At 47.5% G+C, this 15,615-nt stretch overlaps 1 pseudogene; it reads left to right on the top strand.

The window, feature by feature from the left end:
* The first annotated feature begins 958 nt into the window (after positions 1 to 958).
* Positions 959 to 1,781, top strand: LOC123042680 (barwin-like; annotated as a pseudogene).
* Positions 1,782 to 15,615: the final 13,834 nt, after the last annotated feature.

The following is a 15,615-nucleotide window of genomic DNA, read 5'->3' as shown; positions in this document are numbered from 1 at the left end:
TGATAAATTTAGCAAGTTCCAAAGACTAAAACTGAAACCCTAAGCCCTAAGCCGGAAGTCCTAAACCGTATACCCCTATCAAATGTAACTTGGTGAAACTTATGATGATTCTCTAGTTTTAATATTTGAAACTTAATAAAATTTAAAAATATATATATAAATGTATTTAAAATTAATTTTGTTCAAAAGGACTTGTTGCAACGAACACGAATATGCAAACGAAACTTAATTTAGACTTTTGGTTCAGAAGATACAATAGATTCAAATTTTGAGATAAAATGAAAACACATGAGAGGTGGGGTGGGTGACTCATGCAGCTCTGCCAAAAGCTGGCAAGCATGGACCCCAGTACGGCGATTAAGAGCTAATGACATAAACTATCTAGTAAACCAATCTTAAAGCAAATGGGTTGCCGCATGCCTTTCTGCCCTGGTGGATTTTTCGATGTGAAGTGTGGGTATACAAAAAATTGCAGCGGAAGCATCTATATACTATATAATTAATTGTAATCTAATTGTTGTGATTATATGTCGAGTGAAATTATGAAGATGTGAGGTCCGCTTTTGTTTTCGCGTTTTTTCTTTGGACTTGTTCTGGGCAGTTGGTGTTGTCGGTATCTCAATGAATTTGTGAGAACTCTATCTCATAACAATAAATCAAGCTATCTTATCTAAAACTTCAATTATGCGCAAAGATATATCTTCCCTCTAGCTTTCGACCACGTGTTTGCAATTGCAGCCGCATAAATTTGTAGAAAGTGACACGCTGACATGATTACATAGGCATCCATCCACACTTGTAACAATTTTGCTAAATTTTCCAGCTAGGTAGCAGGACACGTATGCCACAGCCCTTAAAAGCATATCTGCACATGTCCTTATGAGCTGTTCATGCAATTGATTCCTAGTTTGTAGAAAATTCGTGGAGGCTGCGAAGAGAAGAAAAGTCTACCATCACCGTATCATATATTAATTTCCAGCGTTCCATTCCACCTCTATATAATAAATGGTAGTGGCGAAGAGCGACTCCCATTCCAGTGTCAGCACCTGCTAGCTGCCACTCCTCACATCCTCTGGTACGATCACCCTCCTCTGCTGCGTTGACGAAGATGGCCGCACGCCTTGCGCTCGTGGCGGCGCTCCTGTGCGCCGGTGCCGCGGCCGCCGCGGCGCAGCAGGCGAGCAACGTCCGGGCGACCTACCACTACTACCGCCCAGCTCAGAACGGCTGGGATCTGGGCGCCCCCGCCGTGAGCGCCTACTGCTCCACCTGGGACGCCGGCAAGCCGTTCTCGTGGCGGTCCAAGTACGGCTGGACGGCGTTCTGCGGCCCTGCAGGCCCGCGCGGCCAGGCGTCCTGCGGGCGGTGCATCCGGGTGACCAACACGGGCACGGGGGCGCAGATCACGGCGAGGATCGTGGAACCTCGACTGGGACACGGTGTTCGTCAAGATCGACACCGACGGCATGGGGTACCAGAGGGGCCACCTCATCGTCAACTACCAGTTCGTCGACTGCCGCGACAACCGCATCAACTTCCATGGAAAGAACGAGACGCTCCCAGCCAGCACTCATGCTGTTGAGTAATTAAAAGCCGCTGTACGTAGTAGCACATGCATGATGCTCAGATGCCGCATTGTTGCGCTGTACGCACACATGTATGCATGCATGGCACGGAAGGTGAATAAGTCAAACGGGAAGTGGAATAAATTTCATGTATGGATCTTATGGCTGTAAGTTGTAACAGCGGAAAGTGGAATAAATCTCAGAAGTTGGCAGAAATCTCAGAAGGTGCGTGAAGTAGCAACTGAAACAATGCTAGTAGAGTTTGGGAGTTGTATTAGCCTCAGGTCAGTCCGGCTGACTATATTTCAAGATGGGAATGGGCCGGGTCGACCCGCTGGGTCACCGACCCGGCCCAAAAAGTCGACGCCAATGGGTCAAGTGGGTTGGCCCTAAATGATAAATGGGTCAGTGGAGCCGGCACCATGTGACCCGATGGGTCAGACGGGTCGACCCAATCTCATACAGCTAGTAGCTATTTACAAACATACTGTGTAAGTTGTTTATCAAAAATAAAAATGTACTGTGTAAGTTACTTGTTTGTGTCCAGCGCTGTGTAAACTGTTAAGTAATGTATGTTCCCGTCTAAAAAGAAAAACTAAGTATGCTTCTTGTACTGTATTTGATACGTAATCACCAGCTGTCTTGGCATACAACGGTTGTTTACCTTAGATTTGATTGTTTCCTTGCCATGCAAGGCTCCTGTACACATGTACGTGTACGTGATTCCTAGGAGCAGATCGCCCAATGTATGGCGTTTTCTGTCAGACATTATTCCTTTATTTACATAAATAGTGGATCAAAAAGAATATGAGATCTTGTTATTTTACTAAATTGTGTAAACAAGCTATAAGAGTGAATTCGCTGAATTTTGGGTCGGCCTTAACTACCCAACGGGTCAGCGAGGCCACAATTTTTTTATGAAATGGGCACACGTATTGTTGTTCACCTTCTGAGATTTCATGGCCTCACATTTTGACCTTGGAGCCACAGGGCCAGGTCCAAGGCTAGGTCCGGGTCGACCCATTCCCATCTTGAACTATATTGTTGTTGGATTGCGAGATTGGGAGCCATCTCGTTCTTTGCGTATTGGCTAACTATATTTTTGTTGGACTGCCAGAGAGATGGAGATTATTTCGGGCAAGGTCGCCATGAGCAAAGAGGCTCCCCGCCGAGTGAACCCGGGGGGAACCCCGCCTTCAGTAGCCCCCGGATCCTGCAAGGTCTCGCCAATGGTGCCGGCTCCTTTCGGTCGAGGACTCTGTTTATTATTAGAGCTGACTCAATGCCACATCAATCTAGCATGTAACACCTCATATCACTTTGCGGCCTCACGCACGGTATTCCCACGGGTGTCGTCTTACCTTTGCCCGGGACCGTTTGCGTCTTTTGGCACACGTATATGATAGTGTCGCTAGCATCCATATGATAAGGAGCCTGGGCTGACATGGCTAGTCGTGAACCCAAAGTGGCAAAAACTTACAGGGACAGGCATCCATGACCCAGCATCGAACGTGTCCGTCATCAGCGAGTGAATCCGGGCTGTAGCGCTGGGCTAGTAGGACTCGGGTAAACCGGGCAGTAGCGGGCTAACAGGACTCCCGTATCCATCGTGTGACATTTCCTCGAAGGGACAGACACAGGAACGAAGAAGGACACATGCCGGCCAACCTAAGTGTTCCGGAGCAGTAGCAAGCTACCGTGGCTCAGTGGAAGCACTAGGAGACATTTCCCGGTAAGAGAGGCTACTAAGGATAAACAACTAGATAGTCAGATCCCACACATACTAAGCATTTCAATCATACACACAATATGCTCGATATGTGCAAATATAACAAGGCATCACAACATGACTCTACAACACAAGTACTTTATTTAAAGGCTCAGAGAGCCATACATATCATACACACAAGTACGGGTCACACGACCCACATTCAAGTCATACAAGCATACAAGCCAACAGCGGAAGTAACTTGTCTGAGTACAGACAACTAGTAAAATAAAAGAGGCTTGGGTAAGCCTAGCTATACTACATGGTCCTTCACAAGCTCAGGATCACCACCTGGGCCTCAGTCTACTCATCGATGTCAACGTCTACGAAGAACCCGTCAGAAGGGGTTGTAGCATCTTCTGTAAAATGTAAATTAAAGCAACATGAGTACAAAGGTACTCAGCAAGACTTACATCAGACCCTACATACATGCACATTATCAAGAAGGGTTGGTGGGGTTATTGCAGCAAGCCAGCTTTGACTCTTGGCTAAACTATCCTACGAGACTCCAACTTGAAATGGTTTTGCGTACTCGAGTCCACTACTCACCACTTCAATACACCACCGAGGATCCACCTCCGTCATCCTACGGAAGAGCCATCCTCGGCACTCACGCTTATCTTGAGGCTTTTAGTAGTATCCATTTACTTGTCTATGAACTGTATAGGCAACCAAGTAGTCCTTTACCGCGGACGCAGCTATTCGAATAGATGATGTTAACCCTGCAGGGGTGTACTTCTTCATACATGTTTCCACCACTTAGCGTCTGCACACGACATGTGCTCGGCAGACTTCAAGCGAAAGCTGACGTGGGTGTAGACCACGACCTACCTAAACACCTAAGTCTCTAGTCCAGGTTTATCGCCTATTCAGGTTCCATTCGCAGGGAGTCCGGCCGAGGTTTCCACATACGGCCCCGTACGATGTGTACAGGGTTCCGAGACACCAAACGGGTGCCCGGTATACCCGGCCACGTACCTACCGCATCACAGCCCACCCCGCGGGTCAGCGCTGTCCACGGCCTCCAGTAAGCTACAAACACCAGAAACTACTTGCAACTCATGGACAGAGGACTAGGGTGGATAAGAAGTCGAGCGGGGTCATATTTCAGGGCCCAATACATGATAGTAGCTGAATCTTAAATCACACACACAGATCTTAGTGCTCAAGGACGGCTTCAATGAAACAACCCACCATGTACTCCTACATGGCTTCTCATCGATACCTTTACCAAATCGTGTTCAACACATTACTCTCATACCCACTCGATCATTTTACTCTAGCCCATCACCCAGATGAACCAGACCTGGCACGACTCTAAGCATAGCAGGCATAGCAAGGTAGGAACAACACATACATATGGCTCAATCAACTCCTACACATGCTAGTGGGTTTCATCTAGTTACTGTGGCAATGACAGGTCATGCAGAGGAAATGGGTTCAACTACTGTAGCACACAGCAGTTTGAAACGTGTTGTCTTAATGCAGTAAAAGAGAGCAGAGGCGAGAACATGAGATTGTATCGATATGATCAAATGGTTGGTTGCTTGCCTGATGGGTCGGTGCACTGGTATTGTTCTTCGTTAGGGTAATCGTGGTACTCCTCGGGGACAAAACCTGCATCAGAGAGCACCGATACACAAACATCACCAAACAATATGCAACAATATGATGCATGCATGAGACATGGCAAAATGAGTGTATTGGGCTAATGCAACTAAGACCAGATGGGTTTGAACTATTTTGAACCAAAGATTGAAGTTTCAAACTCATAAGTGGCCCTTTTAAGTGCTTTATCTAGTTCTGTACTAAACAGCAGGTTAAATTGCTTAAACATGCATGAAACCAGTACAAATGGATAGATTGGATTTTTCTAATCATTTTTCATATATATAACACTTTGCATTTGGAGCTACAGATTAATTTCTATGATTTTTTGAAGTTTGTGGTATTTTCTGGAATTTCCTGTGCAATAATAATTCCAGTAAATAACTTACTGCGTCAGCATTATGTTAGGATGACGTCAGTGGTCAACGAAACAGTCCAGGTCAAACCTGACTAGTGGGTCCCGCGTGTCAGTGTAATTAGTTTAACTAAATATTAGTTAATATACTAATCCTAATTAGTTAACAGGGCTGGGTCCCACCTGTCATTGACCCAGGGGGTCAAACTGGGCCCACCCGTGGTCAAACGGGGGTCAGCGGGGTCAACTCGCCGACGTTTAGCCGCCGGCGAGGCCAAACGCGGCGGCGCAGGTGCGGGTTTCACCTACAGGGCACCGTTCGAGGCGCGGTTGGGCTCTACGGTTAGCTGGGAGCGAGCCGCGGCGGGTGGTGTAGGTGGTTGGGCTCAGGGTCACTGGAAACAGCGTCGGCGACGTGTTTGGCGACGGCCGGAGCTCGGGTGAGCTCGAACCCGTCGCTAGGAGGCACGACGAGGCACGAGAGTTAGTGCGTTGGGCTCCTGGGGGTGTGGTGAGACTAGTGGACAGGGTGGCACGGCCGTTGGGTTGCCGGAACCTCGTCGGCGACGAGCTCCGTGGTGGCGCGTGCGGGTGAGCTCGGTGTGCTCGCTGTGATGCGCGAGAGTGAGAAAGGAAAGGGGGAGAAGGTAGCTGGGCTCACGGCGGTCTTATAGAAGCATACGGCGCGGTTGGGGATGAGCTGGTGCAGCGGCGATGGCGAAGGGGATCTCCGGTGGTGGCGAAGTCGGGCGAGGTCGGTGCAGAGGCCTCGGGGCAAGCGAGCGCTCGGGGCTCGGCTAGCTCAAAGGAGAGGAGGGCGGCGGAGCTCCTGGACACGGTGGCGGGGCGCAGGGACGACGGAGAGCGCGGGCTTCACGGCGGTGCGGGCGCGGCAGCGTCGGCCATGGTGCAGGAGAGCGAGGGAGAGAGGCAGGAGAGCGAGTGATGTGTCCAGGGGGTTCGAGGCACGACGTGGAGGTCGTGCCGGCCAGCAGGGCGGCGAGGGGAGGAAGCAGGGCGGTGGGCAGCTGCGTGGCGCGTGCTGGAGCCGCCGTCGAGCACCTGCCTGCCTGCCTGGCCAAGTCAAGCAGCTCGCTGGAGCGGCTACTGGGCTGGGCCGGCTAGGTGGGCCGGCTGGTGGGCTGCCAGGTTAGTTCCCTCTCTCTCTCTTTTATTTATGTTTTCTATTTCTTCTGTAACTTTGTGGACTTTCTAAAAATACCTAAGCAACTCCAAAAATCCCCAAACTGCTCATGCCCACTGTATAGAATATAAACAACATGGAACATAGTTTAGGATTATTTGGGCATTTAAAATATTTTCTAAATTTTAAATGTCCAAATTCAAATACTTATGATTTAATTCAAAGACCTAGGATGACCTAGAAAATTGTGCACCACTTTTGGCAGAGGTTCTGAACCAAAACAAAAATGATGGACATTTTAGAAGGGCATTTCAGGTTCATTGAAAATATTTTTAGTAAACCCTAGTTGGATTCAGAGGGGGCTGGGGGTTCTGTCATCCCCATTTCAAGTTTCTGTTGAATGGAATAGACATGATGCAACATTCTAATGCATGAACTAGCTAGGGTGTGATAACTCACCCCCACTCAAAAGAATCTCGTCCCGAGATTTAGGTTCCTCTGGGAAGAAGGCGGGATACTCAAGTCGAAGACGATCCTCCCTTTCCCAAGTTGCTTCCTTCTTAGAATGGTGCGACCATTGAACCTTGAGAAACTTGATATTATGACGTCGAGTGGTACGCTCGGCTTGATCGAGGATACGAACGGGGTACTCTCTATACGTGAGATTATCTTGAAGATCAAGTGTTTCGTGGTCCACTCCACGGATAGGATCCGAGAAGCAATGCCTGGGTTGAGAAACGTGGAAGACATCGTGGACTCTAGAGAGATGCGGAGGTAGTTCCAGTTGGTAGGCAACTTCTCCTCGCTTGGCAAGAATGCAAAAAGGTCCAATGTAGCAAGGAGCCAATTTGCCATTGATACCGAAACGATGGGTTCCCTTTAGAGGAGTAACCCGAAGGTAAGCCTTCTCGTCAACCTCAAAAGTCATAGCTTTATGTTTTCAGTCATATTGACTCTTTTGACGAGATTGGGCTGTTTTCAACTTTTCACGAACGATGTGAACTTGCTCTTCTGCTTCCTGGATCATATCCAGGCCAAAGAATTGTCTTTCCCTGATTTCTGACCAGTTAAGAGGCGTTCGACACCTTCGTCCATAGAGAACTTCAAAAGGGGCTTTACCCAAGCTAGATTGATAGCTGTTGTTATAAGCAAATTCGGCAAATGGAAGGCATTTCTCCCAATCCATTCCGAATGAGATAACAGAAGCTCGAAGCATGTCTTCTAGAATCTGGTTGACGCGTTCTACTTGACCACTTGATTGAGGGTGAAAGGCAGTGCTAAAGGAAAGGCAGGTTCCCATAGCATTTTGGAAACTTTCCCAAAATCTAGAGGTGAAGAGACTTCCTCTATCCGAGTTAATTTCCAGTGGAACACCATGGAGGGACACTATCCGGGAGATATACAAGTCTGCTAGCTGACTAGCGGTTACACTCTCGCGAACAGGTAGGAAATGGGCCACTTTGGAAAGACGATCGATAACGACGAAGATAGCATTATTCCCCCTTTTGGTCCTGGGAAAACCGGTGATGAAATCCATACCAATTTTATCCCATTTCCATTCAGGAATAGCTAAGGGTTGAAGGGTGCCAGCAGGCCGTTGGTGCTCTGCTTTAACACGACGACAGACGTCACAGTTAGCAATATACTGAGCAATTTCTCTCTTCATCCTAGTCCACCAGAACCTCTGGTGTAGGTCCTGATACATTTTAGAGCTACCGGGATGAATGGTGAGAGGAGATTCGTGAGCTTCCTTAAGGATCAACCGCCTCAGGTTTCGCACCTTGGGAACCACTAGACGGTTCCCGAAGTATACGACTCCTTGATCATCAATGGAGAAACAATCCGCAACTCGCTTCTTGATGTTTCTTTTGATACGGGAAATCCCCGGATCTACCCTCTGGGCTTTGATGATCTGATCCGTAAGGGTAGGTTTCGCCACCAAGGTGGAAATGAATCCTTGAGGAACGATGTGAAGGTTAAGCTTCTGAAATTCCTCATGGAGAAGTGGTTGACTTTGTTGTAACATCATATTGCTACAATAAGATTTACGACTTAGTGCATCAGCCATGACATTGGCTTTTCCTGGGGTGTAAGTTATCCCTAAGTCGAAATCTGTGATCAACTCGACCCAACATCTTTACCTGAGATTCAAATCCGGTTGGGTGAATATGTACTTCATACTTTGGTGATCAGTGAAGATTTTGCAATGAATACCAAGGAGGTAATGTCGCCAGGTTTTAAGTGCATGGACTACAGCTGCAAGCTCTAAATCATGAGTGGGATAATTTTCCTCATGTGGGTGCAATTGCCGTGAAGCATAAGAAATTACGTGACGATCTTGCATAAGAATGCAACCTAGTCCTTGTCGCGAGGTGTCGCAATAGATAACAAAGTCCTTAGAGAAATCTGGTGGCACCAATACGGGAGCAGATGTCAGGCGTCTTTTCAGTTCCTGAAAGCTGTGCTCACATTGTGGGGTCCACTCGAACTTTTTATCTTTCTTGAGGAGTTCAGTTAGAGGTTTAGCAACTTTGGAGAAGTTCTCGACAAAACGGCGACAATAGCTTGCTATGCCAAGGAAACTCCGAACTTGCTTAACTGATTCAGGTGGAGTCCAATTAAGGACGTCTTGAACTTGCTCGGGATTGACAGCAATACCCTTACCAGAAATTACATGTCCTAGATAGGTCACTTCTGGCAACCAAAATTCGCATTTAGAAAATTTTGCATAAAGGCGATGCTCTCGAAGTTTCATCAACACTAGCCTTAGATGCTCGGCATGTTCTTCCTTGTTCTTGGAGTAGATGAGTATATCATCGAGGTAAACCACGACAAACTTATCCAAATACTCCATGAAGATTGAGTTCATTAAGCGAGAGAAGGTGGCTGGAGCGTTGGTTAACCCGAAGGACATGACGGTGTACTCGTATTGGCCGTAACGAGTAACAAAGGTCGTTTTGGGAATGTCCCCGTTCCTGATTTTGATTTGATGGTAGCCCAACCTCAAATCCATTTTGGAGAAGACTGAGCATCCAGCGAGCTGATCATACAGATCATTGATCCTGGGGAGCGGATACTTGTTCTTGATTGTGACCAGGTTGACTGGTCGATAATCTACAACCATCCGATCCGTACCATCCTTCTTCTTGACGAAGAGGACGGGACAAGTCCATGGAGACGAACTAGGACGGATGAAACCCTTTTTCAAGGACTCATCGAGTTGTTTCTTAAGCTCGGCTAGTTCTAGTGGTGCCATCTTATAGGGTCTTCTAAAAATTGGAACAGTTCCTGGAATGAGATCTATCACGAACTCGACATCTCTGTCAGGTGGAACACCTGGCAATTCTTCTGGAAAGACATCCGAGAAGTCACGGACTACCGGAACGTCTTCGAGGTCTGGCAAAGGACTGGCATTAAGAGAATATAGTTGTCGCTTGGCTACTCGGGTCAAGACATTGACTATCTTTCCCGAAGGATGTGTGAGTTGAACAGTCCTAGAGAAGCAATCAATCTTCGCATGATGGGATGACATCCAGTCCATACCCAAGATGATATTAATATCCGAAGATTTGAGAGCTATCAAAGATGCGAGAAAAACAAGTCTGTCGACTTGAATTTCATTCCCATGGCTTGCTCTAGAGGTTTTCCATCTAAAACCAGGAGTAGAAATTTCCATGGTGGAAGGCATGTCACAGAATGCGGTGTTATGCATATGAGCATAGTTTTCGGATATGAATGAATGAGATGCTCTAGTATAAAAAAGAACAGATATCGGATGGCAGTTAACAAGGAGCGTACCGAGAACGACGTTGGGATCCTCCTGAGCCTCTTCAGCAGAGATACAGTTGACATGGCCACGTGCAGCGGTGGCCGGCTTGGCGTAGAACACTTTCCCTATCGGCTTGCCACGGCCAACAGCTTTTCCAGACTGGCTGGGGTTGGTCCGGGGACACTCGCGCATGTAGTGGCCCGATACCCCACACTTGAAGCATGTCACGGAGTTGGTGCGTGGAGGAGCATTGTTTGTTGGACCACCATAGGGCTTAGCTGGTGCATACTATTGAGCTGGGCGAGGCGCCTGATAGGATGGCCTCGGTGTGAACCTGGGTGGCAGGGCAGTGTTAGGCACCCACACCCGGCGCTTCTGAGGACCAGCACCGGATGAGGAACCCATGTCACGGCCATGCTTGCGTGTTGCTTCGTAATCAGTCTGACCAGACTCAGCACTGATGGCCTTGTTTACAAGCTTCTGAAAAGATGTGCACTCATGCAGACGAAGGTCACGGTGAAGCTCAGGGCTAAGTCCCTTGCGGAACCTTGCCTGCTTCTTGGCATCGGTGGAAACTTCTTCAGTTTCATAACATGCTAGGTTACCGAACTCCCTGTTGTATGCATCCACAGAGAGTCTACCTTGAGTGAAACTGCAGAACTCCACATGTTTACGGTCCATAAGACCCTCCGGAATGTGATGTTCACGGAAAGCCTCGTTGAATTCAGCCCAAGTAGTGACATGGCCTGCTGGGCGCATGGCTTCATAGTTCTCCCACCAGAGACTGGCGGGGCCTTCGAGATGATATGCAGCAAATGTGACCTTATCAGCCTCAGCTACGAGTGCAGAGCGTAGCTTGTGAGTAATACTGCAAAGCCAGTCATCGGCGTCGAGAGGCTCGACGGAGTGGTGGAAAGTGGGTGGATGTAACTTGATGAAGTCACTGAGCGGCACCAAGTTATTCCTCTGATGCTGTGTTGTGTTCTGTTTGATGCGCTCCAACAAACGGTTGGTCTCCCGCTTGTTTCTCTCAGCCTCCAGCATAACCTCGGCCAGAGAAGGAGGGTGAGGCAGGTTTGCATTCCTGACTTCACTGCCTTCGGCCTGCTCCTGGGAAGCAGGGTTATTGCGGGTGTTGACCATCCTAGGAAAACAAGACAATGGTTTAGTCCAGGATGATAAGATTCTGACATAGAAATGTAGAATGTAATGGATAACTCGGAATGCAAGATGATCATCCGTATGACATGGTAGATACAGAAACTGCTTCTTTTATTCCATCGTCATACACACCATACAAGGTTTAGTACAAATCCATACAAAGTACTACTACGGTGAAAGGAAGATTACATCTCATCGGAGGCATTCCAAGCTCCTATACATTATTTTTTCTACACCTCCGGAGTTGATACCCACTAAGTCATATTCCACAGGTCACGCAGGACGGTGGAAATACAACTATTACAATACTAGTGAAACTACTACTAACTCAGACAGCTCCGTAGTAGTCCTCATATAAGTCACCACCATAGCCTGGAAGCTCAACGTGATCATCTGAAAACAGACGGTCTCGTGGAGCTTGTGGACCATAGGGGCTAGGATGAGGTCTTGGACCAACAAACGGTGGCCTACGGGGACCACGGGGTGGGGTGATGCCTCCCACATCACGCCAATCCACGATGTCTGGCAGAGCAGATCTCACAGGATACAGATCCCTTGTATCCATACATCCAGCTTGCACAGCCGGTGCAAACCAAGTCAAAGTGGCCCAATGATCAGCATGGGTGTTGAAAAGCTCCAGCCTCAAGGCACGGTTTTCACGATACTTGACCTCAAGCAGCTGTGCAGTGGTGCGGGTTAGTGAGTCCTCCTGAGTGGAGTCAGCATAGATAGCCTGGAGATACCCTTGTGCTCCCGGGAGTGAAGCTAGCATATATCGGAAGTCAGTGTTCCGAAGCAGGCCAGTCCTGACTCGCATGATCGTCATCATAGAGTAGGCAGCATCCTGTACAGCCATCTCAATAGTAACCCCGAGTCCATAGGAATAGTGGAGGGGCTCGGTAGATCCAGGATAAGAAGGAAATATCCTGACAATGCAGAGATATTGGCTTTGATTAAAGTCTTGGAATTGCTCTTCGACAGTGTACTCGGGATACCAGCGGTATCCAGCCTCGGTCATTACCTGGACCAACATAGTAGTATGGCCAGGTACATTGAGGCATCGAGTCAGGCGAACCACTTGATTGTGAGGGCGAGAAGCTATCTGGAACATGATATAATACAAAGGTATTAGAATTTCTAGCAAAATTTGGACAGCATAACGGCTGTAAATGCTCAAAAAGGATTTTGAGACATTTTGCAAAGAATTGCATAGATACTCAACAACATCATATCAAGGTTCTGGGTCCATCTTAGCAACATAACGGGGTAGTAGAACTGAACTAGTCTTGTAACCATCAAACCTATAAGGTACTACTGATTAGTAACACGTGAACCTGATAGAGAGAAGAGATCCTAATTCCTTAACCCCCAGTGGAAGAATAGACTGACTCAGATCAGAATGCCATGAGGTAAAGGAGTAAAAAGAGCCTTACGTTCCATCCCACAATCAATTCCCCTACATATAACTAAAGCATTTCTAGACTCAACATCGACCAGTTTGGCTTGGAGAACCTACAGGTAGTCCGGCTCTAATGCTAACGCTGTCAGGACCCCGACTCAATGCCACATCGATCTAGCATGTAACACCACATATCACTTTGCGGCCTCACGCACGGTATTCCCACGGGTGTCGTCTTACCTTTTCCCGGGACCGTTTGCGTCTTTTGGCACACGTATATGATAGTGTCGCTAGCATACATATGATAAGGAGCCCGGGCTGACATGGCTAGTCGTGAACCCAAAGTGGCACAAACTTACAGGGACAGGCATCCATGACCCAGCATCGAACGTGTCGGTCATCAGCGAGTGAATCCGGGCTGTAGCGCTGGGCTAGCAGGACTCGGGTAAACCAGGCTGTAGCGGGCTAACAGGACTCCAGTAAACATCGCGTGACATTTCCCCAAAGGGACAGACACAGGAACGAAGAAGGACACATGTCGACCAGCCTAAGTGTTCCGGAGCAGTAGCAAGCTACCATGGCTCAGTGGAAGCACTAGGAGACATTTCCCGGTAAGAGAGGCTACTAAGGATAAACAACTAGATAGTCAGATCCCACACATACCAAGCATTTCAATCATACACACAATATGCTCGATATGTGCAAATACAACAAGGCATCACAACATGACTCTACAACACAAGTACTTTATTTAAAGGCTCAGAGAGCCATACATATCATACACACAAGTATGGGTCACACGACCCACATTCAAGTCATACAAGCATACAAGCCAACAACGGAAGTAACTTGTCTGAGTACAGACAACTAGTAAAATAAAAGAGGCTTGGGTAAGCCTAGCTATACTACATGGTCCTTCACAAGCTCAGGATCACCACCTGGGCCTCAGTCTACTCATCGATGTCAACGTCTACGAAGAACCCGTTAGAAGGGGTTGTAGCATCTTTTGTAAAATGTAAATTAAAGCAACATGAGTACAAAGGTACTCAGCAAGACTTACATCAGACCCTACATACATGCACATTATCAAGAAGGGTTGGTGGGGTTATTGCAGCAAGCCAGCTTTTACTCTTGGCTAAACTATCCTACGAGACTCCAACTTGAAATGGTTTTGCGCACTCGAGTCCACTACTCACCACTTCAATACACCACCGAGGATCCACCTCCGTCATCCTACGGAAGAGCCATCCTCGGCACTCACGCTTATCTTGAGACTTTTAGTAGTATCCATTTACTTGTCTATGAACTGTATAGGCAACCAAGTAGTCCTTTATCGCGGACGCGGCTATTCGAATAGATGATGTTAACCCTGCAGGGGTGTACTTCTTCATACATGTTTCCACCACTTAGCGTCTGCACACGACATGTGCTCGGCAGACTTCAAGCGAAAGCCGATGTGGGTGTAGACCATGACCTACCTAAACACCTAAGTCTCTAGTCCAGGTTTATCGCCTATTCAGGTTCCATCCGCAGGGAGTCCGGCTGAGGTTTCCACATACGGCCCCGAACGATGTGTACAGGGTTCCGAGACACCTAACGGGTGCCCGGTATACCCGGACACGTACCTACCGCATCATAGCCCACCCCGCGGGTCAGCGCTGTCCACGGCCTCCAGTAAGCTACAAACACCAGAAACTACTTGCAACTCCTGGACAGAGGACTAGGGTGGATAAGAAGTCGAGCAGGGTCATATTTCAGGGCCCAATGCATGGTAGTAGCTGAATCTTAAATCACAAACACAGATCTCAGTGCTTAAGGACGGCTTCAATGAAACAACCCACCATGTACTCCTACATGGCCTCTCATCGATACCTTTACCAAATCGTGTTCAACACATTACTCTCATACCCACATGATCATTTCACTCTATCCCATCACCCATATGAACCAGACCTGACACGACTCTAAGCATAGCAGGCATAGCAAGGTAGGAACAACACATACATATGGCTCAATCAACTCCTACACATGCTAGTGGGTTTCATCTAGTTACTGTGGCAATGACAGGTCATGCAGAGGAAATGCGTTCAACTACCGTAGCACACAGCAGTTTGAAACGCGTTGTCTTAATGCAGTAAAAGAGAGCAGAGGCAAGAACATGGGATTGTATCGATATGATCAAATGGTTGGTTGCTTGCCTGATGGGTCGGTGCACTGGTATTGTTCTTCGTTAGGGTAATCGTGGTACTCCTCGGGGACAGAACCTGCCGCAGAGAGCACCGATACACAAACATCACCAAACAATATGCAACAATATGATGCATGCATGAGACATGGCAAAATGAGTGTAATGGGCTAATGCAACTAAGACCAGATGGGTTTGAACTATTTTGAACCAAAGATTCAAGTTTCAAACTCATAAGTGGCCCTTTTAAGTGCTTTGTCTAGTTCTGTACTAAACAACAGGTTAAATTGCTTAAACATGCATGAAACCAGCACAGATGGATAGATTGGATTTTTCTGATCATTTTTCATATATAACACTTTGCATTTGGAGCTACAGATTAATTTCTATGATTTTTTGAAGTTTGTGGTATTTTCTGGAATTTCCTGTGTAATAATAATTCCAGTAAATAACTTACTGCGTCAGCATTACGTCAGGATGACGTCAGTGGTCAACGGAACAGTCCAGGTCAAACCTGAATAGTGGGTCCTGCGTGTCAGTGTAATTAGTTTAACTAAATATTAGTTAATACTAATCCTAATTAGTTAACAGGGCTGGGTCCCACCTGTCATTGACCCAGGGGTCAAACTGGGCCCACCCATGGTCAAACGGGGGTCGGCGG

The sequence above is a fragment of the Triticum aestivum genome, chromosome 2B, assembly GCF_018294505.1.
Source record: "Triticum aestivum cultivar Chinese Spring chromosome 2B, IWGSC CS RefSeq v2.1, whole genome shotgun sequence".
Lineage (NCBI taxonomy): Eukaryota > Viridiplantae > Streptophyta > Magnoliopsida > Poales > Poaceae > Triticum > Triticum aestivum.
This window is presented reverse-complemented; position numbering and strand designations above follow the sequence as displayed.